This window comes from Ammospiza caudacuta, chromosome 5 (genome assembly GCF_027887145.1).
Source record: "Ammospiza caudacuta isolate bAmmCau1 chromosome 5, bAmmCau1.pri, whole genome shotgun sequence".
Lineage (NCBI taxonomy): Eukaryota > Metazoa > Chordata > Aves > Passeriformes > Passerellidae > Ammospiza > Ammospiza caudacuta.
In genome coordinates, this window is record NC_080597.1 from 11,215,532 (window position 1) to 11,242,188 (window position 26,657).

The 26,657-nt window shown below is 43.1% G+C and overlaps 1 long non-coding RNA gene across 1 annotated transcript; it reads right to left on the reverse strand.

Moving 5' to 3' along the window:
• Positions 1-1,759: 1,759 nt before the first annotated feature.
• On the reverse strand, positions 1,760-11,101 carry LOC131558267 (uncharacterized). The gene is made up of 5 exons (XR_009274793.1): positions 10,982-11,101; positions 9,523-9,684; positions 8,622-8,686; positions 5,060-5,101; positions 1,760-2,054 (listed from the first exon to the last, which is right to left on the reverse strand). It is a non-coding gene; the product is annotated as an uncharacterized LOC131558267 (long non-coding RNA).
• Positions 11,102-26,657: the final 15,556 nt, after the last annotated feature.

The following is a 26,657-nucleotide window of genomic DNA, read 5'->3' on the forward strand; positions in this document are numbered from 1 at the left end:
CCTCCACTTGGAGTAAAACACACGGCAGCCAATGCAAGGCAGGAGGCACATTTGAGCAGATACACTTCAAAGGGTTGAGCACTGATTGATCTGCTATTATCTGACAATTGTAACTGCTCAAAGGCAGAGAGAAACTGCAAATGGTTTGAGTTTCGAGCTTAAACACGGAGTTCTGAAGAGTCAAGCTTTGCAGTGACTGATTAAAGTCTAAGAATGCAGTAAATACAATTTAAAAGTTAAATTACCATATGGTCATAGCTAGAGGTAAATTTCAAAAGTAGCACATGTAAATAGTTTCTTGCTATCTGAGCAAATAATTTTACATTTAAATGAAGTCATTTGGTAACTGGTCCAATCGATTTCTGCTTGTAGTCAGTTACTGCAATTCATTTCAGTTGCCCCAGGATGAAACTCTGTATCTGCCACGCGGAGAATCTTCAGTGGATACAGATTATGTTCGTATGGTTAAAAACAAACCAGATTTGGAATCTTAAATCCAGTGCGCTGCCTGTGCTCCAAGAGCTTTGGAGAGACAGAGAGCAATCCATGTGGGCCTGAACCACTCCAAGGGGTTCAGTGCAGGAATAATTTGGTTTAGTCAACTAGGATTTACATTTTGGAGTTACTGGGAGCACCACAACAGTGAAAGGCTGTACTGAGATTTGCTGGGAAAATCCTAATTACGATCCTTTTTTCCTTCTTATTAAATTTCTTCTAAGTCTACTCAGGCAACAGAAAGTTTCTCTTTGGTGAATTCTTCCTAAAGCCCAGTCAAAGTCCCTATGTTTTTGCTTTCACTTTCAGCTGTGGCCAAGAGCCAGAACAAGCAGGGGAGGAAAGCTTAGTACTTGGTCCTGTGATCCTTAGGAGACAAAGAAATCCAATATCCTCAGGATGACCTATCCTTTTCAAAGGGGATATAGCATTTCAAGTTCAGCCCACAACTCCCTAGCAAGCCTTCTCGCCATGGCAGTCACAGACTGTGCTAAATATCAGCCCTGAAAATTCCACCCCCTCAGTATTTACCAAGGGATATCAACAAGGAGATATTCCATGATAAGGACTGCTTGGTGGATCCCCATGGATGCTCATTTCCCACCCCTGACACAGATGGCAAGTAGCAGAGGATCCTCTGTGACCCATTTTCACATCCATTTGTCACCTGTTTAATATGCTTGCGCAAAATGAGAGATTTCAAGCTCAGAAAAAGCTTGCCATAGTTGTTACTGGATTAGAGGGAATCTCTTTTTCAGCTCATACAACAAATGCATTTTCTGCCTTTGAAGAGACCTGAGTTAAGCCTTGGTCTATGGACAGGATTGTTCAGAATCTTTGAACGCCCACAGTAGAGGGAACATCCATGATTTGACACTCTACCAGCAAATGGTAGAGTGACCTGGGTTATGTAATCTCAGTTCAAAGGTCAGGGACAATACAAAGGTGGGACAAGACCCAATAATGAGAATAATTGGATTCTTCATCTACTGGGAAGAGGCAGACTATGGCATAGGCAGATGAGATTCTTCACCCATCAGCTGAGGGGATCAGTGCTTTCCATTTCTGTGTGCATGATTTGGGCGTGCAGAATCCCATCAGAGGAGCAAAAACATTTTTCTTTCCTTACTGAGAATGGATCTGCACTTTTCCTCTGCTGGAAGCATTGAAGAAGTTTCCCAAAGCCAAAGAAAGAAAGTCCTCAGCCTTGCCCTTGCCTGACAGATCTTTTTTATTGCAGCAGAGCAAGGGAAAAGTACAGGCAATAGGGTTTGAGTCATAAGAGTTATCATTTGCAAGTCATCTATTTATTGCTGATTAACTATTAGACAGTATTATAAGAATTTTTATGCACTTCATGGAAATCAGTTAATGACTCAGAACCACAAAAATTAAAAAGGGAAAACCCAAGATAGGCCACCCTCTGGATAAGCAAATGAGGGATTCTTATATGACCCTACATTTTTTTCACTTATATTGCATAGTGCTGGATGACATTTTCACTCTTCCTGGGGCACTGTTTCCAAGCAGAATGTGTGTGAGGCTGTTTAAAGAAAATCCTGCAAGAGAGAAGTTGTTTTAAAAGGATAACTTTCCCAAGAAATGGACATTAGTAACTCAGACACCACATGCTTCCCACGAGGCTGTGCAAGGACACGTGTAAATTGTCATGTGGCTGAGGTCAAGTGCAGGGTAAGAAACTCTGATCAATATTTAGTGCTTGGGATTCATATTGCTCCTGTAGGGAGACATTGGATCTGGAAGATAAACCTGATTTTGGTGAGATAAAGGTGGCATTTTGGACTGTACTGAAACAGTTAATTTACCCTATAATCTGTCTTCAGAGTTGGCTGTAGGTTCCCCAGTGCAATTGTCTCTTGAAAGTTCATATGTCAAAATAAAAGCAGAGGTTAAAGCCCCTGAGTCTGTTCCCCATTCAGATTCAGTTAGTTTTGTTTTCTGTGAATCTCTGAGCTGGAATGCAGCAGCAGTTCTCTCCTAAAAGTAACTGATTTATACAAAAGATCTTCTGGCATCCCTACATTTGATTGAATTGCATTCACTGCAAAAGGTCTGATAAAATCAGACTGCTGGATAAAATAAGGAAATCTCTACATTTATTCTCTGATTACCAGGCAAGCTCAATTTCATCATGGTGAAGTAGAAGCCAGTGGTTGCAATTACCTTTCTTTCTTTTCATACATTTTTTAATATTTGGGTTTAGGATGGAAAAATTACAAATTAATAAATCTTCACCAAGTCCAGTTAAGACTCTCTGCAATATTATTATTCATATCTCTATTATTAGCAACAGCTGGAATAAATTTTAGCACAACTATTAAACCCTATATTGTAGAATAAGCCACATGGAGTCACTGTAATTTGAGGAGGGTGAAAGTTTCCATAAAAGCTACTGTGAAAGGAATATGACATTATCTCTTTGGATTTCATTTTTGCAAGCAGCTACAGTTTTATTTTGCAATAAATTAACTTCAAATAATCTTAACTTTTTGGTGTTTATGTTGAACAAACACTCCAGATAAAACAATGCATCCATCATTCATTCTGGGCTCTGCTTCTCTTCCACTGAGGTGTAAGGACCAGTTCTGGCTATGTTAAAGCAAAGGTGAGTCCTCAAGCACAGTCACAACAACCTAAGCCACCTATGCTGGCTGTGGAGTTATCCCACCAGTTGGCTTTTCACTGGTTCTGTCCCTGCTCTTTTCCCAAGGCATTTGAGAAATTATCAGCCAACCAATAAATCAGTTCAAAACCAAAGCAGTAAAACTTTGTGCAGTTTTTCAGGGAAACAATTTGAAAGCCTGGTTGAGGGGGGCAGCATCAGGAGGAAGCAGGATGGAGAAGGAGGCAGCTGGGAATGATTGGAGTATCTTTTCTGCGTTCCCTTTTCCTTCTCCATTGTTCCCACAGACCATGCATCCAAGTGACTCTCAGATTGGTAGTAGGATAAAAGAATCCCTTCCCAGTGATCCCTGCTGTTCAGCACAGCACTCATCTGCACTGTTGTGAGTTTGCTGCAGACAGGTAAAATATCTTGTAATACTCAAGGAATTTTTAATAAAAATATTAAGCCCATTCTGAATGGAAGTGATTCTTTAGATGTGCAAGCAGAAGGACCAGTAGAAGTGCTGTGAGAATGGAAGGTGCAGATGACACCTGGGGCATCAAGATGCCAGTACATCTATGTGCAGCTTATCAGGACCTCCCTAAACTGCAAACAGAGTGAAACAGAGTACAGACTACAGACCAATGCCCTAAAGAAGTGATGAGAGGAGAAAAAGAGCCATCAAGCACCCAGACAAGGAGAGAAAAATAAATCGTAACCCATGGATAAAACAGGATGAAGAACACATGGAACATGTCCAAATCCAGTTTTATTTTGGCTAAAATCACCTTTCCCTCTTCTATTAGCTCTCACTGAGATTTGTTACACAGTTACTGCACAGTTCTGGGGCTAGAAATATGGCAATGAAAAGAATTATGAGCCATATGCTCCAACAATACCTACACACCTTTTAGCCAAGTGAATGCAAACTCTTGGCTCTCCTGAAATGCTCTAGTGAGACACATGTGTGACTTTCTCCAGCTTTCCCTAAGACAAGAGCACACTTATGAGCTCAGGGTTTCCACCTCCTCCTGCAAATGGGGACTGAAGAATTCCCTCCTTTCAGTCTCTCCAAGATGAGTCTCACTTGCTTTCTTATGGCCACTCAAACTCCCTGCAATGCTTCAGGTAATTTATTCTGCCTGATTCCACTCCAGTTTTTTTCTCAGTCAGTAGAACTTCTAACCTTTGCATTTCTGTTGCAAACATTTTGAAAAACAAGGTACTGAGCTTTGCCTAGTTTAGAGCTTACAAAATTTCCCATGGCTTCAGCCCAAAGCCATCTGCAGTTCAGCTGAAACGCTCCTAGGATCCCTCAACAGGAGTCTGGAAGCTTTCTGGGCAGCGTTTGGAGCCTGGGAGGCACAGAAACCAAAACAAGTCACAGTTTGGGAGCTAGCAAACTCAGTGTTACTGAACCTGCTTGGCAACACCTCTCTGCAGGATTTCTGTCACCTCTAGAAAACCACTCCTAGCTCATTACATCTGCCCCTTCCTTCCATCCTTGGGACACCACATCAAATTCAGGGGCCCATCTAACGCTCCTCTGACCTCCCCAGGTCCTCCTTAGTTTTTCCTGTGTGCTGTCCAGAGGCTTCCAGAGATGCTCCATGGCCCAGCATATCTTAACTACTGCCAAGTTCGTGGCACAGCTCTGTTCCTCAGGCACAAGGCAACCTTTTCTTTTGTAGATTAGAGGTCATGTACTCTGAGACAGAGCTTCTCTGGAAGCTGCTTCAGGAATAATGAGTGATTTCTGTGCAAGACCTAAAGATTTTTGTGACTCTCATCAATATCACCTTCTCAGGGCAGAAAGGCCAACACTCTCCAGTATAAACAAAAAAGAGAATAGCAAACAAACCATTCTGCCAAGCATACTACACCCTCTGTACTCTTCATCCTTCCTTGGGAAAAGACAGAGAGAAAGAAATTAATTACCTGAGAGCCTATTTCATTTGTATCACTGCTGCTTAAACAGACCTGTTGGTAAAAAGGGTAAAAACACAAGAAAATGAATTCTTTTATAAAGGAAAGGACTGGAGAGGAGCCTAAAGGAAAACTCAGGCACAGCCCAACTTCAAAGAAGTGCTGCAGAGATCCATGCTTTGTAATTTGGACCTATTTCTTGTTATCTCTGTACTTACTTGGATTGACAATTGTGAAGAAGAGAAAAATCATAAAGATGGGGGTTAGTCTTTTTTTGGTATGAGGCTGGCATCTGCCATGGGAAATTAATCCATGCTAAGCTGCAGTAAGCTGAGCTGCTGAGTTTGAATTTGTGTCACTGAGACTACTTATACTCATGGCTGGTCTATAAACTCTTATTAGTCAGACATGACAGTGGGTGACATCTTGATGAAAGGAATAGCCTGTGGATCACCATGCATTCACTAACAGTTTATAAGAATAATTTTAAATGAGCCATTTTCCCAAAAGACCACATATCAAAATATTTTGGGGAGATAATTAAAGCTATACTGGAGGATTCATTTTTTTTTTTTGAGAAAGGGACTAGAAGGTCCCAGAGTTCTTTGTCACTGAAGTAACCACATGTGTCAGCCAAATTGGCAGAGCTATTATATTTAGATTCTAGAAAGGGCTCCTTAGATGTTGAGGTCTTGGATACCTCCCAAAAGATTTGCTCTCTGGACAGTTGAAGCAAAATAAAATTAGAGGAGAAAAGTAGTTCACAGCCACAGCTAGTGTTTTCACTTTTTCTGAATATCACATGGTAGAAGATGTTGATGAGAAAAGACTGACTTATGAGGGGTGACTTGACAGGAATCACATTTTCATTTCCTTCATAAAATTTTGCAAGGTTTTCTCTCCCTCTCCAGTGGCCACCTTGATGCTGTTGCCTTTTGGAGGCCAATATGATCCTCCCTATGAGAAAAAGATATCCCAAGGCATTTCCTTTTTTTCTTTCTCAAAATGCAGACAGAGGATTCCATTAAATTTTTTAATTTGTTTAACTGGCTTCTAATTTTCCAGACTCCTGTCATGCCATAAAACTGCCTGATGAATGACAGGGCCCTGCTGGGTTTAGCTGGGGTGTAATGTGAGCTCCCAGGGATGGAAACAATAAAACAGAATTTTCTGAGCACCCGGGGTTTTGCAAGAGGCTGCTAGCTATGACTTCACCACACTCTTTCATTTTGTTAGCTGCAGTTCAGCGAGTTGCTGCTGGATTTTGTTATATATTCTATCATTTTGAGCCCTCTGGCTCACAAAAGCAGGAGAGAATCTTTCAGATAGCTCAGGGTCATTTAGGAAGATGTTTGATAAGTACCATGACCGGGAATTGCTGTATGGGAGGCCGAGTATGGGCTATGGAATGGCATGGCCAAGGCTCACACAACCAAGATCCTAAAAGAGCATTTCAGAGGAATCAAAAGGCACCTTCTCACTTCCCACACTGACCTTCTTTGGAGGTGCCCTACTCTGGAAATCCTCCTTTTTTTTTTAGTTATCTATACATTTCCACGGATTGAAAAGAAGAAAGAAATAAACAGTAGATTTCATCTTTCAGCGGTCGCTGCCACACGCTGGTTTTGGAAACCATGTGACAAGATGATCACGACACAATTCAGTTCCCTGTCACCAACACAGTCAAGTTGTCCTGGAAGAGAAGCTTCCTCAGAACTCAACACTGATTCCTTGGCTTTCTACACAAACCCAATCAGATCTGACTCATTCCTGCAGAAAATCCTCCTCAACATCCAGGCAAAGGCAGCAAGAACTATTTTTGCCCCGTCAGGCTGCCTGCAAGTAATCTATGGGATCTGGAACATTATCATTCATAATGAATTGGTCCATCTAGCTGGTAGTGTCACTAAGCAACTGCAACAGCAAGGCTCCAGCTTGGGGCACCACCCTGCCAGCTGTGCCAGCAGCAGCACAGACACTGGCCTCTCCACAGGGCTGTTGTTACAGCTCCCAGGAGTGCCAGGAGCCGCTTCTGTGCCCTGGCCAAGCACAGCCACAGAGCTGGAACAAGGCTTTCCCCAGCCTTCCTGGAGTTTTCATACAGACTTTCCCAGTCTTTGTGTCCCAGGATTTTGAGATGGGAGTGAGACAGGACTTGCCCGGGAAGGAAAATCCTGAGCCATTCCCACTAAAATCCTGTGCCCTCCTGCTGCTGAGCTCAGGACAAGATTAACTGCAAATCAAGCCCTGAGCAGAATCCCTGTGGGAATAGGATAGGACTGTTCCTTGTCTCTAGCATCTTGCAGCAGCCTGTGCTTGTGTCAGAGGCTGCAAAGCAGGAATGCATATGCCCTTACAGTGACAGCATAGGGGATTTTGCTTTGGTTTTTAATAAGAGATTGATAGGGTAAAGGCAACTCTGGGGGACAGGTCAAACACAGCTAATGAAAAAAAGTAGACCCAGTCTTCATCTTGTTTTATTGCTTGCTAATAGAGTAGTGTTTGGCAATAGCTTGTGTGTTGTAAGGCTTAAGGTTATCAGCAGGCTGACTGCAGAGAGCTAGTTAGAATTCACCCTGCATCTGGGACTGTAATCTGGCAATTTAAATGAAAACATGTACTCTGCATAGGTGCATGACATCGACTATTACTATCATTAATACAGCAATAGTCATAATAAATCACATATTGAGTGTGTTTGTTATTGCAAGGAAAACTTAATTATAATTTCCAAGCTGGCAGCATTTGATTTACTTTTTGCTCTCTGTGTAATTAGTTTCCAAGTTACAACTGCAGAATCTGTCTTGGTGGGGGTAGGAGGTGTGGAGTTACAGCTGCAGCCATCGCTCTGGCAAAGACAGCTTTTCCTCGAGAATATTAATTTTTAACACAACAGTAAAACCCAAGTAAAATTCCTCTAGAAAGGGGGGCACTGCTTAGAAGGCTCCTCTCAGGGAGCCTCCCCTCGCACTGCTGAGCTGTTTTTGGTACAAGGAGCTCTCTAGTGTCCAGCTGTAATAGTGCAGCTCGGGAAGAGGATGCTGTGAGCACACAACCTGATCCAACATTTGTGCCAGAGTAAGGCCTGGGTCTCTTTTAGGTCCCTGCTGCTAATGTACAAGGAAAAAAATTCTACTTAACATCACTGTTGTCCAAACCAATGCAGTACCCAAAAGTCTGAAGGCACAGCACAGAGGTCTCCTGCATTCCCACCTCTGTGGTGGTGTTTGTGGGTCCCCAGAATGAGGGAAGAGATGAGAATCTTGACTACATGTTTCAGAAGGCTGATATATTATTTCATTATATATATTATATTAAAACTACACTTCACTGAAGAAGGAGAAAGGAGACATCAGAAGGCTAGCAAAGAATGATAATAAAATCTTGTACCTGACCAGAGTCTTGTGATTGGTCATCAAGTAGAAACAACCCACATGAGACCAATCACAGATGCACCTGTTGCATTCCACAGCAGCAGATAACCATTGCTTTTCTTTTCCTCTGAGGCTTCTCAGCTTCTCAGGAGAAAAAATGCTGGCAAAAGGATTTTTCAGACAATGTGTCTGTGACACACCTGTCTTTCTCCACCTGTTCCTCAAAGGAGCTTCTGTTGCACTGCTGAAGTGGGTCCTGCTCAGTCTGTGGGGAGAGGATGGATGTGTGTAGGTGTCTGTCTGCATCCAGGCCATGGAAAAAAAGGTTTAAAGTTCTGCTTTGCTCCTCTCCAGGGACAGCAAAGTGCCTGCCATTTGTGAGTCTAAGGCTGTGTGCTCATACTGGTTAGATGGAGCCCATTTGATATGAGTGAATGCCTAATTGCAGCCCCTGACTTTTCCTTTATGCACCTGATTATGTGAAATTGTCTCATGCCAGACAAAATATGCTCATGAGCACTAACCATAGAAAGAAAATGCCAAAATATGTGTGGACAGTAGCGTCCAAAGGCAGATCACTTCCCTTTGTTTCTAAAGTGAAGACCTGAACATTTTAATTTGCCGTTGTTCAGGTTTGAGCCCATGCTAGAATAACAATATATTGTCTTCACACTGAGTTTAATGCTTGCATTTTGTTTTTTCAATGTATTCATGATGAACTCACTAATGTTGATAAAAATGGATGAAAAATCTCTTTAGTTATCACTGGGTATCACAGATGGAGAATAATGACTTGACAAATTGGCAAACTGAGATTATCTGCAAATATTATGAGAAGAGCTTGAAGCCCTTATAAAATACATCATCACTTTTAACAGCATTTTGCCATTATGGCACCTCCCTTGTGGATTCTGTGGTTTAACATTGCAAAAAAATTGATGCCAGAGTTGAAGCTTTGCCACTGAAAAGCACCATCTTGTGCTTCCTATGCTCTGCTGCCCACAGCAAGGTTTATTCCACAGCAGAAAATAAATTAGGCTGTAATAATTAACTAAATGCATTTCAAAGGCAAGAAATCCCACACAGGGCTGAGATGCTCACCTTAAATCACTGCAAACAAAATGAGGGTGGCTTTCCTGTAAGTTGCTGTGAGCCAGAGGTCCCAACCTTTTGCCTTCAGATGGGTTTGCAGCAGGTTTTCCTTTCCTGCTATCGACCTTCCTTGTCCGAGCTCAGCTTGCAGAGAATCCACAGCTGTAGAAGCTGGAAAACAATTTCAATTCTATAAGCCACAAACAGCAAAGAATCCTGCCAGATTCAGGCCAATTCTGACAACAATAGTTTTTTCTCCACTTAGCATTTTAGCTCAGTATTAAGGTGATCATTCTTGATAAATGCAAAACCTATCACTATATTATTATGTCCAAACACCCTGTGGAATATCTGGGACATGGCAGTCCATTTTCCCTTAATTTTTGCAAACCTGCAGGCATGGTGGCAATGGTTTTACCATTTTCAAGGCTCCTTTTCTTTGTTTCTTTTTTAAAGGAAACAAAACAAGACAAAAAAACCCTGCTGACATTTTCAGGGCAGATAATTAAAGGAGGGGTCTGCATCCTCTGAAAACTTTTTGTAAAAGCATCCTATGATGGTTAATCTCAAAAATGTAGGTTCCAAAAATGTAATTCCTTCAAGAATTAGGTAAAAAAGTGAATTTTAAGATCTTATTTGTAATCCTCCATAATGCAGGGTGCAGGGTTTCTGCAAAGTCCATGACTAATTTCAGTTTTATTTGCAGTGTTGCAGCACACAGAGCCCTCACTCCCTGCTGATTGAATTCAGTCCCCCTCAACTGAATTCAATTGCTATTGAATTCAAGAGAACTGGACCAGAGCCTCAGAAAAAAGAGCAGTTCCCTGGACTCCCAGCACCATTTGTCAGGTAGGACTTGGTGTTTTACACTCTGTCACGTTTGAAAATGATAAACTAGAAGATGTGTCAGATGTGTTTTAACAAGAAGAATAAAATCCATAATTCAGACCAGCACAGAAAGCACCTGGTTTTATGCTTCGTTTCCATGTTAAAAAACCAGAAGAGGCTCAGAGAAGCATCTGCTGAGCTTCTGAATGGGTTTGGATCAGCTGCAAGTGCCCATCTGCCAAAGGCACGTCCAACTCAGACATGAAACCAGGCAAATCTCAGTGATGCTGGGTCAGTTTCACATTTACATCTCAAACCCATAGCAAATCTGGATTGGTGGCAAATGGATCTGATCAGACAACAACAACCAAAAAAAGGCAGAAGCTTTGCATGTCCTTCACAAAATGAGATTCCTAAATATCAGACAGTTACAGAAAGCACTTAACCATTTGGGGATTCATGTCTGTCTCTCTCTGTATTTATGGACACAGAATTATGGAAATCTCCATCTGATAAAGATTTTCAAGTGGAGAAGAATATTGTTGTTCCATGAATAGTCCCAGTCCTGCAAGATAAGTACATTGCTAATGTAAAACTTCAGACTCTGGAGTACCCACAGCAGCTACCTGAGCTCACTTACCTACAGCCTGAGGGCATGGCAATTTCACTGGAAACTCCAACAGCAAATCAGTTTTTGGACTGCCACTGACTGTATAGAAGAAATGTCTTAATTTGGTTGCATAGAACATAGAAGCCCTCCTGAAAACAAGCAAAAAAAAAAAAACCAAAAAAAAACAAAACCAAAAAAGTTACTTAGTTACTTGTAGTAAAGAAATAATAAAGTGTTTGCCTTGCTCTCAAGCTCAGCTGTGAGATTTTACTCTCCTCAGCAGGAGCAGTGGCAAACCGATGAAGGAACAGATGTGATAAGTCTGGAATCACTTCTGATCTGCCACAACCAGCACAGATCAGCCAGACTTGGCAAAAGCCAAGTTATTTGTCGTTGCCCAGGGAATAATAAGAAGACATCGACCTGCAGCACCCATAGACACCAGCAGAGTCCAAGCAGGGTCCCAAGGCCCAAACCTGAAAGGAACCACTGCAAGTAAAATCAAGGCTCCTGCATCACGAGGAGCAGGAGCCTTGTGGGCTTGGGCTGACACTGCTGAATGCATCTCCTGCTGCCCCTGAACTCACCATGGCTGCTTAGGGAAGGCACTGGATGGTGCAGCCCCAGCTTCAGAGCTGGCTTGGACTCTCTCTGCTGCTGTGACAGAGCTGTCTTGCAAGGCTTGTGAGGCGTTTCTGCCAAACACTTCCCACTGCTTCTCTTCCCAGGTGACAAATCTCTGCAGCTCCCAACAACAGCCACTGCCCTGAGTGACAGTGATGCTTTTGGAACAGGCTCTAAGCTCCTTTTACGCTCTCATCCCCACACAGAGCTGTGCACGTAACACATAAACAACATGAACAAATCCTGAAACGAGTGCAGATGCTTTGTCATCTTTAATAGCTAGGAAGCTGTGGTGATGTTTGCAGGGGTCCCAGGATGAGGGAAGAGATGAGAATCTTGACTCCATTTTCAGAAGGCTGATTGATTATTTTATGATATATGTTATATTAAAAGAAAATTATATACTAAAACTATACTAAAAGAATAGCAGAAAGGATTTCATCAGAAGGCTTGAAGGGAATGAATAACAAAAGCTCGTGACTCTGAGAGTCTGAACCAGTTCACTGTGATTGGCCATTAATTAGAAACAAACAAGATGGACCAATCAAAGATGCACCTGTTGCATTCCACAGTGGCAGATAATTATTGTTTTTCTTTTCCTCTGAGGCTTCTCAGCTTCTCAGGGGAAAAATCCTGGCAAAAGTATTTTTCATAAAATATCATGGCAACAGGAAGCCACTTCATAGAGCAAGATAAATACAATTGGCCTGCTCAGAGCAGAATTTGGAGAAGAGGCTCACAGGTTTAAAAACTAAAATTTCTGCTTAAAACCTAAATTACCATAATAATTTATTTTAAATATACATATATAATCCAACTAACTAGTTGACAAGTTCTCTAAAGAACTGTGAAGGCTTTCTTTTGCCAACAGGCTAGACACAACAGCACACCCTTTAAAGCTTCTGCCCACCACCTAGCAAGCTTGCTTAGATTTTCCTGCACTCTCACTGGGAGCTGGTAGGATTAGTGTGGGCATCACATCTGAATCCTTGGCAGACCTCCCCCAGCCAGCAGCACTGTGGTGGCACAGTCAGTGTCCAGGGTGGGAGATCCCAAAAAGCAAAGGATCTGGTCTTGTTGCCAGTGTGTCATTCAGCTGCTTCTGCTGAAAATTAGTCTCTCTCTCTCTATGCCTCTCTCTCCCCAGTTCTGATGAATATTGATGAACTTCACAGCATCAAAAGAAGCAAAGGCAGGACAGCTGTTTGAAGGGACAAACACTTCAGTTCTGGATTGCAAGGAAAAGAGACAGAGACAGCAGAGTGCTTGTGGTGAGCCAGGCCTTCTCCCTCACTTGTCAAAATGTGATTTACAGACACACTTCCATTCACCCTGTGGCTGCCAGTTCCCACATCCTATGTCCACAAATCTCTCTTGTTAATTGGATAGGCAATATGTGGGCTGCCTCCTCTATAAAAAGCTTCTTTAAACTGGGATGCTTCCCAGCTCATTTTAATAAATCATGTCTATAATTACATTCTTTTGCTGCATATTTCTGCAATAAAATCTGTATCATTCACTTACTGGCCTTCTTTACTGTCCAGCCATCATTTTGTCCTGCTTCTGAAGCTGCTTTTCTTGCCTGGTCATTCAAAGACTGCCATTTGCTTTGAAGCCCTAATCTAATTCAGCTCTTTTTCCTTATCTTCAGAGCCTCTCCTCATCCTGTCCATCCCAACAATCCCACTTGTGCCTCCAGCCACTTTTTGCCATCAGTGACCACTGCAACTCCCTCCTGGTAGTTGTGCTCACTAAGGCTGCTCTGCTGCCTCAAGAGCCACCCCACCAGCAAGCCAAGTGCATCTAACGCTGCATCTTCACAGTGGCCAGCTGGCAAAAGCTCTTCTTTGCACAACAAAACCCTTTGTGACGGAATTTGCTTCTCTTCTTTTGGGGAAGTGGCTGTTCTCCCTTAAGGACTTTAGTACACGATCAGCTCAGCGTTACAGCAAAGCCAACAGAGTAATCACCGTCCCCATCCAAGGGAAAAGGCTTTGCCTCCCTCTACAAGGAAGTGCAATCTGGAATTGCATTGCCCTTGGGGATGTGTAGGGAGGGGAACCACTGCAACATCTGTGCTGGTTGCTATGAGAAGGAAGTAAAGAGGTTCGCTTTGCTGAAGCTCCTCACAGCTGTAATTCCCCTTTTACACAGTCAGAGCTCAGGGAGGATGCCCTGAGCCAGGAAATCACACTCCTTCTGGCTTTGGGATGCAGTCTGGAGAAGTAGCCAGGAGCCCTGTTATAGATGGATAATGAGATGATTGGCTCTCGCAATTAAGGGATAACTATTGTGTGAATATTAAGAAAAGCTTTAGTGCTGTACAGTTATGTTATTGTAGTTTAGATGCCCTCTGCTCTCCCCACAGTTCCCTTTCCCCCCTGTGTTGCTGCCATCACACAGCCTGGGCTGTCCAGGACAGGTACAAAGAAGCTGCACAGGTGTCCCTGGCATGGGGCAGTGGGGAATGGAAAAGCTTGGGGGTGCTCAGGGGGGCAGCATGGCAACACCTGACCTCCAATCCAGTGACAAGAAAGCATCTCCACTGATAAATGGCAAAGAAGAGCTGACTGACAGGCTTTGGGAGGGGCCAGGGCTGGCTGATGCAACCCCAGGGGTATAAAAGACTGAGCATCCATCTTGAAGATGAAATGGCCGCATGGTGTGCAGGAGGGCACACCTAGTGCTGCAGCTTTTTCCTTATGTAGTCATTTGTTGTGTTTTTGTTAAGGTTTAATAAACCTTTTTAAATTTTCAAAGTGAGCAGTTGTCTCTCACAGCCCTATCTCTCAGCTTTAAATCTCAATCAATCATCACAAAGCTTCTCTTGGTTTTTCTTTTCCTAAAGGTTCTGTCAGTTCTGATGTCTGGAGGTGACAGGGCTCATCTTAGGAGCCATGTTTTGGAAAAAGATGCAAAAAGAACTACAAAGAAGGAAAAAAAGAGCAAACAAGTTGGATGGTATGTGGGTCCGATGAAGCAGTGTAAACATTCAGTCTTTGCTTTGAAACAATCAGAGCTTGAGACATGAATGTGTGAGGAAAAATCTTGTCCTGTGGTCCTTAAAAGAACTTATAAAATTCTTTTTTTAAGACAGAATAATTTTTAAAAGTGAAAACTTTGTCATTTGCCATCTCAAAAGTACAGTGTAAAAAGTTTTAATGGGTAAAGATATAATGTGGGGTTGGTTTTATACTGACACTCAATTTCAGATTCAAAACAGATAGAGATATGCCTCTTTTTTGCATAACTCCAAGCTCAGCTTCAAATGTCTAAGTGGGAAAATTAACATTAAAATGAATCCTTAAACTGCAATTACTTGGAAGATGCAGTGCATGAAGCATTCAAATGGCTCTCACTCAGTGACCCAGTTAAAATATACAGATCAGTACTGCAATTTGGTTGCAAACATTTCAGAGACTTGAGGATGTGGGGGCTCTATCCTGCTCCCAGCTTTACTCTACCCTGGTGCTCTAATGCAGCCCAAAGAAACAAATACATGTCCAAAACATTTTTGCCTTGAACACATTTCTATTAGGTTGAGATCTTCCTCAGGCTTTATTAGGGAACACCAAAATACTCAAAAGAGCAGGTGAGCTTTAGAGATGTGTCAGAGTGTCATGTAATCACTTGTAATATGAAGCAGGAACTATTTACACTGGCACTGAAAATTCAACTGTTGTGCTGCATTACTGTGAAGTAAAAATGTATTAGGTTACAGAGAAATAAAATCTCAGTATTTGCTATTACATAAGAATGGCTTTGCTGAAGGAGGCACTGGTCAAAGTATCATCTAGATTCTGAGAGAAAATTAATTTCTTTTTTCCCTATTTATTAGAAGAGGCATATTCAAGATACACCAAGAAGCAGAGTGAGATAGTAGAGTTGTTAATGTGAAAACAGAGTCCTCCTCCTGCAGGAGGGTAGCAGAGCACACAATCAGTCTGAAGGACCTCATGAAACTTTAGCCTCAAGAACCCCAAGCTGCTTGACTTCCTCCTAAAAAATTCTCACAGCATTACCAAGGAAGCAGAAGTGACCACACTGAAATCTTTTTCCCTCTCTCCTTCATCTCCTTGTCACTAGCCTTGTTGTTTTTAAGGGGAAATGCAAATGAAGGGAGCTCACAGACACTGCAACACCCCTGGCAACACAAGGTAATACAAGCAAGAAGGGACTCCAGGAGCTCCAGCCCCAGAGTTGTCAGAGGGAACCAAAGGAATAACCTCATCAGCTGACAGCAACAGCAAAGCCCTGTTTTCCCTGTGGTTTATCTGCTAGTGGAAAAGGAGCAGGATGTATTTGGCAAACACTGCATTCTCAGTGCAGCAACACACTGTGCCTGCATTCCCCTTCTCTCCAGGGCTGGCTTTGGGTTTAAGTTCTATTTTTTCTCCTTCCATATCCACTGGCAGCCACTGGGCAGGGTCTGAAGGAAGCCCGATGCAGCAGAGAGGAGTGTGACCTTTCTCACAGCTCGGCAGGGCTGGGCAGCAAACGAGATAAGCAGCCTGTTGTTCTGCAGTCACCTCCGTGCAGCACTGACATCATTCGGGGACCGGTGCCAGCACCTGTGACAGCTCCTGGTCACACTCCTCTCGCAGAGCCTGCGCTCTCCCCCCTGCTCAGCCGAGCAGGCTCTCCTGGTGCACTTTTTAATTGCCTTTGCTAATGACAGATTGTCTGATAGCGAGGAGAGCTGTGAGACAGGAACCTGCCTGCTGATGCCCAGGTGGGAAGGAATCCATTGGCTTCTCCTTTCCTGGTAGCTTGAAGGTGTTCCCACCTCTCCTTCAGCCATCTACTCCAGCCCTCGCCACAGGGCTTTGCCCTTCTGCTTGTACCAGGGCCAGACAAGTGAGTAATCTGATGTTTGGGGTGGGTGAGGTGATGAGAGGGTTCTTCAGGGGGCAGGGGCACATGGTGGGGCACAGAGACTCACAGAGAACCAGCCAGAGAAGTACCAGAATCCCACTCCTTTCCAGCCACTGCTCATCTTCTCAGTAGACACCACAGTCCTGTCACTGTCATATTTTCTGGAAAAATTTCTGCCCAGGATTCTTCTCCTGGGAAGCTGAGAAGCCTCAGAGAAAAAATAAAATATTATCTCATTTGCTTCTCCTGTGTTTTGCTGCTTTGGAAAGTGTTTGGAGATTGTTTATCCAACAGGTGATTGTTTCATTGGTTTCATGTGAATTGCTTTGACTTAATGACCAATCACAGTCCAGTTGTGCTGGAATTCTGGAAGGAGTCATGAGTTTTTCATTTCATCTTTTTAGCCTTCTGCAAGTATCCTTTCTGTATTCTTTAGTATAGTTTAGTATAGTATTCTTCTATATATATAGTATCATAAAGTAATAAATGAGCCTTCTGAGAACATGGAGTCAGATCCATCATTCCTTCCTCCATCTGAGAGCCCCGCATACAATACAGTCCTGTCTACTATCCCAGGGACTGGGAGACAAGTGAAGGAGTGGGAACCACTAGTGAGGGAACTGGAAATGTACAAAGGTATTTTTCTGAAAAATCCATTTTGGGAATCAAATGGTAATTATGATTACAAAGCAAAATTAACACACCTCCTATGAAATGTGTATTTAAGAAGCAGCCATTCAACATAAAGCAAGAGGTCATGTCTAAAATCACTCATTTCTGTGAAGAATTAACTTTTTAATTTATAAGAAAGCCCTAAATAAAACTTAAATATAAATATTAAGAGTGATAAAGCCAACCTCTCCGAACACAGCACTTGCATTTGGTGAGGGTGAAACAATTCACAGCACCAAGACACACTCAGGTGTTCACAGGCTTAGGTCTATATCTATGTTGCAAAAGTTGTAGGGCACATATATTTCTTTTGTAAGAGACCATGAACAGCTGTAACTTGAATATCTAAACAGCCTGATAGAGAAATCTCACAAACTGGGAGAAGATTTAATACAGGGGCGCTAATAAAAAAGGTCAATATAGAATAATAGAGACAACAGTTAGTCCATCCATTCCATTAAAAGCAGGACTACCTTCAACATTTTCTCAGGGTCTTGCAGAGTCAAGTTTTGGTAATATTCAGGATCTCTAGCCTCTCTGGGCACCTCTGCATATCTCTCCAGGTGAAAACCTTTTTCCTCAGACACAATAGGAATTTCCCCTGGTTCAAGTTTTGCCTAGTGCCTTTTGTCATTTCTCTCCAGGCACCTCCCAGCGGCTCTGGTGTCTCTGCAACCCCATTACGCAGCTCAAGGTAACCATAAAGTCCCACCTGAGCCTTCTCAAAACTGAACACAGCCATCTCCCTCAGCCTTTCTTGAACATTGGAATTCCTGCCTACTGACCTTGTTAGTGGCCACTCACTAACATTGCTCCAGTTTATCAGTGCTTTTATCAATACATTTTAGGGGCCAGAACCAGGTGCATTACACCAGGTGTGGTCCCACAAGCTCTTAGCAAGGAACAATTCCAGCTCTGGCCTGTCAGCTGTGCTGGCATCATTGCACCTCGTGTCAGGGGTGGTTGGCTCTCCTTGTTGAAGTGGCACATTTTTGGTTCATGTTCAGCTTCATGTCCATCAAGACTTCCAAGTGCTTTTATTTTAAGCTGATTGCCAGCCAACCAGTCCACAGCTTGTACTGTTGCAATGAGGTTATTATTGCACAGCTGCAGGACTTTGCCTTCTTATATTTCGTGCCTCTCTCATCCAATTTCTTCAGTTTGTTCATGTCCTCCTGAATGACAGCAGCCTTGCCCTCCAGCATGTAGTACTCCCAATATACAAAATAACTGGAAGCAACATCATGGAAGAGATGATAGCAGCTTAATGGTACTGTATAAACTCAGAAAGTGCAGGATTGACAGCTCTGTTATATTCACCCTGCTGCTGGAAAACAGCCTGTGCTGCTGTCCTTCACGGGGCAGCTGATGCCCTTACTTTTCAAGATGAAACCAAAGGATGATGCAGTTTACAGAAGAAGCTTAGAGAATTCCTGTGAGAAGCTTTAGCAAGGACTAGTAGAATTAAGGTGCCTTTTTATCTCCACCTTCTGTCCCAGAAATCAAAATTATTAGCATAGCCCAAGGCATGAAGCACATCATGCAATCTGGGAAAAAAGATGCACTTTCCTGTGACCTTAACTGAGTCACATAGGTCAGGCAGCAAAAATGAGCTGCTTAAAATAACAACAAAGTAGAACTTCCCTACATTTGCCCATAGGAAAATAAAAAAGGGAAAACACAAAACAGCTACATTTCCTCTTCAGAGCTGCTTATTCATTCAAATAAAAAGACAACACCTAAGTAACAACAAGCAAGAATTAAGGAGAAGATAATGCTGCATTGTTAGTCATGCAAAACCTAAATTGCTTAGGGCAAAGGAGAAAGTGGCTCCTTTCCACGAGCTGTGCTGACAACTCTATCTACACCTTCCCCTTGCACACACAGCAGAGGCTTTGACTCAGCCCATTTGGATTGTCTCTCACCTTATCTTGACACACCACGCAGGAAATCAATACAAATCAATTATTAAACCCGTCAGAAGGAGCTGAGCGCATGCTTAGAAAAATCCAAAGAAAATTGGAAGAAACTTACCAGCTCAAAGAGAAACTCCAACTTCCAGTGGTGAGACCCAGAAGGCAGGAAGAACAACTGTGAGGGCTCATCCACCTGAAGGCTGACAGCTTTATTGAGCAGCCAGAAATCACCTGGAGGGGCAGCAGCTGTGGGTCACCCTCCTCTCTCCACCTGCCCAGCCTTCATGCTCTCACAGCTGTAGAGCTGAATAGATCAGGAAAATCCCACCACATTCAAAGCAAGATCACAGTTTTCCCTGAGCTCAGAATAGAGTAGGCTCTTTGGATCCAGGTTCTGCTGCTGTGGGAGAACTGGCAGCACTGTATCAGCTCCACTGGGTACCTTGCCTCCACAAATGGCAGGGACAACCAACTGTGGTGCTCAGGAATCTGGGATACCCTGCAAACTGTGTGTCAGAGACCCTTTGCACCCACCCAAGGTAGGTCTCATCTCTGCAAGAAACAGGTTTCTGACATCCGTCTCCCACCAATTTCAGGATTCAGCAGATTCCTGTCTCCCATGGCATCTCTCTGCTCTGAGGAGAAGCTGCTTTGTGCTGCCTGCTCCTGAGTGCTCCCTGTTGAGTCTGTAGCCCTCTCCAAGGCTCCTCATGCCAGAAGCACTGTACAAATGCAGGGTAGGATGCAATGAATATTTTTGCTAATAAAAAAGCAATTTCAATTTCCTTGAAACCCCAGGATGTCTGCAAGCAGTTTTATCCAAGGAAAGAAATCATGACCATAAGTTTCATCTTCATCAAAATTAACCTTTTCCTTTAGAGGGCCTCCATTTGCAGCAGCCCTTGCCAGCCTAAAGAAAAGAGATGCTGCCACAGAGCACTTCAGTGACCAAGTTTTTGGCAGCCAGCAAATCAGCAATCCACTTCCCTAAATTAGGGCTGGGCTGACTGACTCCAATGCCCTTCCAGTACCCTGCCAGGTAAATGGGGAGGCTTTGGAATCTCTCTGTTTTGTGGGACAGGAGAATGGCTGCTGTCACAAAGCCCCATAAGCTCCTGTCCTGAGATTTCACAAGCAGGACTGGAAGGTTTCTGCTGACTTTTGAGAATCTTTAATATTCAGTTGCAGGGAGTCATTCCTACAGGAGAAAACAGGCATTCTGTTGGAGTCAGGATCAAGTAATTTTGCTCCACTATTTACCGTACAGTATTTCTTCAGAGTAATCATTTTGTACATGGCAACTTCCTTGGGGTTCCTGCCTCCTTGGCTCTTCCTTGTTTGAATATGATCAGAGCCTTTATAGAGCATATATAATCAAGCATACCTTGCTTTCCAAAGAGCCTTTCTTTCTCTCCAGAGGGAAAGCTAACCTTCTCATTTCTCCATTTTCACTCAGTGGGCCATCAAAGCCAGGGAAGAGAGTCTGTGTGGTGGAAACTCACTGAAGTGCCAGCAGCTAGACCTGCCTGAAGGATTATTTTTGTCCCAGTTTAGCTGCTGGGCCCACTTTACTCTTTGGACGAAAAGTACACCATGCAAGTGCTGTTGGCTTGTTGTTCCTGGGACAGAAAAATAATCAGCCTGACCACAGAGAAATTACATACATTGGCTTGTCAGGCATTTCCTCTCCTGAACTCCATATCTCCTTTTGTTAAAAAAAAAACAAATGAAAGGGAATGCCAAAATGGGAAAGCAAATGCTTGTTCATCTTTCGTGCACAGTGAACCTGAGCTCCCTTACCTGCCAAATCCATAAGGACACCCATGTGTTGTTCCCTGCAGAGTGCAAAGCCACTGGCTTTGCTTGGTCTGTGCCCCACAGCCACCCAGAAGGATCCAGAGCAAGTGGCAGAGGCTCAATAAAATAGATGTGCCTCACTCTGAAATAGATATGGCAAGATAAGCTGGCAAAAAAGAAGGAGCCAATTTGTCTCCGGCCCCTGTAAAATCCCAGACTGTGTTCTCAGTATTATGATCAGATTTGGGGCTAGATGATCAGATTTGGCAGTTCTAATAGAGTCCATCTGCCAGCACTGTAATTGTAAACACAACCAACATCTGAATATAATAATAATAATGATAAAAAGTAATGTTACCATGGCCCACACCCACTGGGACATCTCATTTTTGCTTTGGCTTTAGGATAAAAGATGATGAGGATGTTTGGACCAACAGCTTCATTTCAGCCAGTGTTTCTGATAAGTCTGTCACCACATTTGTCTCTGGAAAATATTAAGCATAACATAGGGCTCATTCCTAGATAATATACAAGCAGCTTGTTTTTCTCATTTCACCACAAATCTTATTTATATATACATTGCAAATAGATTCATACCACACACACAGCACATCCTCGGAGCCTGATTTTCCAATGTTATATGAGGTTTATGATCTTGTAATTCTATAGACTTAGACGAGTTTTACCAGAATAAATCTGGTTCCTAAAAAGAAAGGATATGTTATGGACTTGCACGTATTACTTATGTATCAAACCAGAAATTAGTATAGGCAGACACCTGGCACAGATCAAACAGTTAAATCTCCCTCCTACTCCTTTTCACAAGACCCTGATTTCAGTTGCTTGCAACTGTAAAGCATTCAGTGTTCAGGCAGGAATGTTCCCTGTAATATGCTTGCCTAAGGCTAAATATTTTTCAGAGAGTTGCAGCAGAATTAGCCCAGCCATTCAGAGGATGAATTTAGGGGAAACCACAGTGTTTCACTAATATTAAGAAAGACTCTGCCTGCTTTATTTAGGAGGCAAGGCTTTCAAACACTGAAAGGAAGCACTGAGCTGTATCCCAGGAGTGGAGGTGCTGCTGCCTTGGAAATCTGTCCACAATCCAAAAGAGGTGTCCAAACCCAGCAGGTCACACTCAGCTGTTTCTGTGCACCAGGCCCTCAGTTAGCCACGTGTGGAGAGGAGATCTGTGTGCTCACACAAGGCATCATCACACAGCAAACCCCCAGGGGGTGTTTATAGCCCCATTTACAAGGAGTGATCAGTGCTGAAAGCTTCTGGGACAGAGCACGTTGTGTTTGCTCTGCAGGCTGCAGTGAACAGAGGCTGCTGAGTTCAGAAGGCCAGAGCTGGCAGCTGGGCAACATGGGCAACCCACAGACTTTGGAGAAGGACAGAAGAGGAGAGTGAGAAAACTGCCCTAAGTTAAGGCTGTGTGGTTGTCTGGTTTTTTGTTTGCCTGTGGTTTTTTAGTTTGGTTTGGGTTTTGTTGTTCTGTTTTTTCAAATAAATAACTACCAGCAATGGCCTGGTTAGCACTGCCAAAAAATCCCTTCTATTGTTTTTGCTTAGGCAGAGCTACATTAATTTCAGCTGCTTGTCTCTAAGGAAATACAGAAATCCTGCAGAACTATGTACTTGGTACACGAGCAATCTTCAGACAACAAAGAAATAGTAAAATTTAGGCTGGATCAGGCCTCTGGAGTTAAAAGCTGTAACAGCCCACCACCAATTTAAAGCAGAACCAAGGGCCAAGCAAGGATTTTCTGTAATTCTCTCCTTCTGGGGGGTCACATAAGACAAACCAGCAGCACACACAGGTGGCACCTCTTTCTTGGTGACAGCCCCTAGAGAGTGCAGGTAGAGGGAGGTGACTGCCTTCACCAGAAAAAGAGTGATGGATAGGAGCTGAGACAGGAGGGCTGTGTGTGGATCCATTCTTTCACAGCAACTGGAATCAAAGCTCTTTTTCTCCAGAAGAGCTCTGGGGAATCGATCTGAAGAAATCCCTAGCAAAGGTGACCCACCTTCTTCTATCAGTTGGCCACAAAGACCTGCAGCTCACAAAACTTGCAGCCCAGTGGTTCACAGCAAACCCATAGCACACCCTCTCTTCTTCAAAGAGGATATTCCATCTTTAACATACATTTAATTTGATATCTAACACATCACTTGCAGAGGAGCTGCTGACCACTCACTACAGCCACTGACAGACGTGGGCTGCAGACCACCCTGCCAGAGAAAACTTTTCAGTGCTCTGGCTGCACTCTCTTAACTCAAGTGGAGGTCTCTGCTAGATTATCTAAATAGCTCAGCCATTTTGCTGGCCCCTGTGAGGGTACATATGGTTCCATATGCTGGGAAAGCTGGTTTTTTTTCAATTTGCTCCTAAAACAAAGTATATGAATTTATACACAAACCAATGTTTAAAAAAATATTAAGGTTGCAGAATCAAGCAGTTAAAAGCCAGGAACTGGCTGACAATGTCTTGGTCACACAAAAGAGAGATCTAAATAAATGTGATTTGATAGCCAAAAAGTGCTCTCAGGAAGACAGGCTAGGTAAATAGAAATAAAAGAATGAGGCCATTTTGTTTGAGAACAGCTTATTACATCATGATCATCTTTCCAGACCCTTTCATTCTCTCCTCCCTAAACTTTTGCCAAACTGCAGGTAGGTTTAACACAAAGATTTCACAAAAGGTTAATCTTAGCACTCAAGAAGTAAGCAGAGTTTGAGCTGCAGAGGTGTTTTTCTTTGATCATTTTGAAGAGTTATAATGGTGTAAATTGAGTACCTTAAATTTACCACACTGGAAAGCTGCAGCACTAGATCATTCTTCCTGCAATTTTTCTTCCTCTACAAAGATGACATAAATCCCTGTGGTGGGTCTGCTACAGAGTTGCACTTATCAAGCTCAAATCTGATTTCAGCAGAAAAAGATTTCAGAAGGAATGTGTTTAGGGTTCTGCAAACAACCCCATGTCCCACTCCTGCCCTCTCTCCTTTGTCATCAGACATACTCCAAATAAGTAAAAGATACCTCCAAAGGCACTGCTGAGAACCCATCAGAACCTAGCCTAGAGGAGACATCAGCCAAAAGGCTGAACAGTGAGCTATACATGGGAGGCTAAAAAATTTAAAACATCCCAAGCCCAGCCCCCACCACCCCAAAATTTTAAAATGCGGCAAAAACCACAAAGAATTCATATGAAATCAAAACAAATTCAAACCTTTTCCCCTGAGAACTCCTACAAGCCCTGCAGCAGCCTGTCTCCAGCAGGCTTCACAGAGGCTTATCTGCAGGTAAGAATGGCCACTGAAGCAAACACCCTTGAAATCTGGTGACACTGCTCACACAGATCCTCTTGGGGGGCTGAGCAGGATTCCCACATCCCAACCTGGTTGGAAACTTGTAGAGGAAGGGAGTACAGGAGCAGCACAGGCTGCCAAAGTTTAAATGTAAAAGGACAAAACTAGGACAGCCCTAGCCTGACACAGGGGTGGGAATGGAAAGGAGAGTGATGAGTAAAGGAAGGCCCATTAAAAATGGGAAAAAGTCTCAGTCCTACCTGTAAAGTTCTGTCTTTCTCCAGTAAATGCTGTGGTTTTTTTCCTCAGGAGCATTTTCACTAGACCCCCAAAACTGCAGATATCAGTGCAAGCAAGATGATAGCTCTGAAGAAGGGCCAGCAGAGTTCAAAGCCCCTAGCTGGAAACCTAAGCAACACTGACAGGCATTGAAAGAAAATTTATGAGGTCCTGATTGCTAAAAGCATATGTTTGGGATCCAAAAAAGTAACAATTATGCCACCCACACTGCTTATTCTTTTCTTGTCTGAGGAGTTTTGGGCTAACATGTTGAAATGTAAAACAACCTGAGCACATTTTAGATAGGATTTATGGCATTCCCAGACTGACATTTAGAATCACGGCTTGCAGTTGAGCATACTGTTCAACAAGCTACCTGCCTCTATAAAAGTCACTATTTGGGCTCAAAATTGGTTTTAGTATAACTCAAAGCAACTTCAGTTCTTTCACTCCTGCCTGTTTATAGGGATGTTTCATGGCATACAACACTGAAAAAGACAATTTGTAGAAAATAAAGGTAAAAGGCTTGTGTGATTTATCTTGTTTGAAAGCAGTTGAAAGGGGCATGTGAAACCTGCATCCCAGTAAAGATGCAGGACTGACCCCTGAATTAATTAGTGTTGGCTTGTGCAACCAGCAACCCTGTGGGGAACCCAGGGAAAATCCCACTCAGAGAAAAGAGCAGTGGAACATCAGGTGGGATGACAAGTGACATGAGCTTTTCATGCCTGGAGATACGTGAGCCTTTCACAATGGGGCTCTGTTGGGCTGCATGGATTCTTCTTCAGACTAAGTCCTGCCAAAAAGCAGCCATCCAGCCACATCCATGGGAACAAGCAGTGAACCAGGCATGGGATGCAGGGAGGCAGAGGCATGTCAGGGCTGCAGTGTGCTGGAGTGCTCAGGCTGCACAAACCCTGCACACCACAGTCCCCCAAAACTGTCTCTCTTGAGTGCCTCCATGCTCTTCAGAAGAAAGGAAGGCAGCATTTGGAGACAAACTTCTGCCCTAGGGCAGCTGCAGCAGCAATGGCTCCAGCACTGCTTGTACAAAGCACCTTTGATACTGGCTACATGCTCAGGGAGCTTTATTGGAATCCTGGAATAATTTAAGACTGAAAGGGAGGTCTGCAGGTCATCTAGGCCAATGTTTTGCTCCAAGCAGGGCCAACTACATTAGGAAGGTCTTGCCTTTGTGCATGAGGATGAACACACTGCCACAGCTGATCTGCTGGCTCTGAAGACCACAGAGACATCACCTAGACATGTTCTCTAAAAACAGAACATTTTGTACACAGCCTTAGGGTGTGGATTCTGTTGGGCAGCAGAAGCCATTGGCAAATTTACTGCCTAGCTGTACCACAGTGAAGCACAGAGAGAGCTCACCAACAAGCTCTCATTCCTTTGATAATGCACAACTGGCAATTTCCTGCTTTGCAGGGAAGAAAAAGCACTTTAAATGTTTCCCTGCAGTCTAGGCACTCCAGAGACTGGTAAAATTAGGCAGTGAATAGCTCTGGAAAAGGAGTGATATGCTGAAAATCATTGTCTCTCTCTAAAATCTCCATATGAATAATCAGGTCAGAAAACTGGTATTTCATAACAGAGACATAACAGATATTGCTCTGCTTTAACAAAGCTTTCTTCCACTTGACAGAATATGCTTGCCAGACAATCATATCTTACTTCATTTAAACACTGTGGTTTAAATGGTATCTTCCTGCAACCACCATCAACAAGGCTTTGAATACCACAAAGAAGAGGAAAATAAACCTGTGTCTGTCATCTCATGCAATCAAACCTAATAAAAAAATTAGCCATTTGGGACTGAAAAATTGACAAATTTGTGACATACAGAATGAAAATCATCTTGATAGCTAGCTGAGATCTGCCTGACCTGATCTTCCTAACAGGATTGCTATTTAAAAAACCCAAAAAAATCACGTGTACGCCATTCTTGAAGATCACAGGATAAAAAATTATACATTAGGCATCCTCAGGCTCCACTTTTAATGGAAAACATGTTTTTCATTTTGTCACAGGTTTATAAATGGCTGTACTCCACTCTTAGAGCTTTTCTTCTATGGTTGACTCTCCCTATGCAGAACAGAGTCCTGCAGGCAAAGACTGGGTGATGGCACATCAGTTGCTGAAATGAGTTCTTGCTTGACACAGGCAAGATGAGTAGCCTCCCTTGTAGAGCCATTACTTGAACATGTGGGGAAAAT